This window comes from Siphateles boraxobius, unplaced genomic scaffold (assembly GCF_051911475.1).
Source record: "Siphateles boraxobius isolate OS27281-9 unplaced genomic scaffold, OSU_SipBor_1 132, whole genome shotgun sequence".
Taxonomy (NCBI): Eukaryota; Metazoa; Chordata; class Actinopteri; order Cypriniformes; family Leuciscidae; genus Siphateles; species Siphateles boraxobius.
In genome coordinates this window covers 170,001-172,323 of record NW_027508736.1, presented here as the reverse complement: position 1 = coordinate 172,323, position 2,323 = coordinate 170,001, and positions in this window count along the sequence as shown.

Below are 2,323 nucleotides of genomic sequence, written 5' to 3'. Positions count from 1 at the left end.
CGCGTCATCCAGCATTTTATATCTTTGAGACACTCTGTCAAATTTGATAAGTTAGTGTTTTCATCTGGCCGTGATGAAATATATAATTGAGTGTCATCAGCATAACAGTGGAAATTAATTGCATGTTTTCTTATAATATTACCAAGTGGCAGCATATATATTGAGAATAGCAGAGGGCCTAACACCGATCCTTGCGGCACTCCATAGTCTACTGACGTTATCTTTGATTTTTCCCCATTTAAACAGACAAAATGATAACGGTCTGATAAGTACGATCTAAACCAGCTTAATGCCTGTCCCTGAACACCAGTGTAGTTTTGTAGTCGATCCAGGAGTATTTTATGATCGATAGTGTCGAACGCAGCGCTTAGATCGAGTAGAACTAGTATTGAGATACAGCCTTGGTCAGAAGCTAAAAGTAAATCATTTGTAATTTTAACTAGCGCAGTTTCTGTGCTATGATGCGGTCTGAATCCTGACTGGAATTTTTCATATATCTCATTTTCTTGCAAGAAAGAGCACAATTGAGCGGACACAATTTTTTCTAGTATTTTAGACATAAATGGAAGATTTGAAATGGGTCTGTAATTTGCTAAGTTATTTGGGTCTGATTGCGGTTTCTTAATGAGAGGTTTTATTACTGCCAGCTTGAATATTCTTGGAACATGACCTAAAAATAAAGACGAGTTAATAATATTGAGAAGAGGCTCTTCCACTACAGGTAACACTTCTTTCAGTAGTTTAGTGGGTATTGGATCTAATAAACATGTTGTTGGTTTCGATGCAATGATAAGTTTATTTAGCTCTTCCTGTCCTATAGTTGTAAAGCGGTGTAGTTGTTCCAGAGGGGCGATAATTGAGGCTGAATCATAAGACACCATAAAAGAGTGTACATTTACAATTGTGTTACGGATGCTTTCTATTTTCTCATTAAAGTGGACTCCAGCACTGTGCCACTCCAGCACCAGCACAGTCCACAGCCAGCAGATCACTGACCCACTCCAGCACCAGCACAGTCCACAGCCAGCAGATCACTGACCCACTTCAGCACCAGCACAGTCCACAGCCAGCAGATCACTGACCCACTCCAGCACCAGCACAGTCCACAGCCAGCAGATCACTGACCCACTCCAGCACCAGCACAGTCCACAGCCAGCAGATCACTGACCCACTGCAGCACCAGCACAGTCCACAGCCAGCAGATCACTGACCCACTGCAGCACCAGCACACGTCCACAGCCAGCAGATAACTGACCCACCGCAGCACCAGCACAGTCCACAGCCAGCAGATAACTGACCCACCGCAGCACCAGCACAGTCCACAGCCAGCAGATCACTGACCCACTCCAGCACCAGCACAGTCCACAGCCAGCAGATAACTGACCCACCCCAGCACCAGCACAGTCCACAGCCAGCAGATAACTGACCCACTCCAGCACCAGCACAGTCCACAGCCAGCAGATCACTGACCCACTCCAGCACCAGCACAGTCCACAGCCAGCAGATAACTGACCCACTGCAGCACCAGCACAGTCCACAGCCAGCAGATAACTGACCCACTGCAGCACCAGCACAGTCCACAGCCAGCAGATAACTGACCCACTGCAGCACCAGCACAGTCCACAGCCAGCAGATAACTGACCCACTGCAGCACCAGCACAGTCCACAGCCAGCAGATCACTGACCCACTGCAGCACCAGCACAGTCCGTAGCCAGCAGATAACTGACCCACTCCAGCACCAGCACAGTCCACAGCCAGCAGATAACTGACACACTGCAGCTCCAGCACAGTCCACAGGCAGCAGATAACTGACCCACTGCAGCACCAGCACAGTCAGCAGATAACTGACCCACTGCAGCCCCAGCACAGTCCACAGCCAGCAGTTCACTGACCCACTGCAGCACCAGCACGGTCCACAGCGAGCAGTTCACTGACCCACTGCAGCACCAGCACAGTCCACAGCGAGCAGATCACTGACCCACTGCAGCCCCAGCACAGTCCACAGCCAGCCGGATCACTGACCCACTGCAGCCCCAGCACAGTCCACAGCCAGCCGATCACTGACCCACTGCAGCACCAGCACAGTCCACAGCGAGCAGATCACTGACCCACTGCAGCCCCAGCACAGTCCACAGCCAGCCGATCACTGATCAACTCCAGCACCAGCGCAGTCCACAGCCAGCAGATAACTGACCCACTCCAGCACCAGCGCAGTCCACAGCCAGCAGATCACTGATCAACTCCAGCACCAGCACAGTCCACAGCCAGCAGATAACTGACCCACTCCAGCACCAGCGCAGTCCACAGCCAGCAGATCACTGA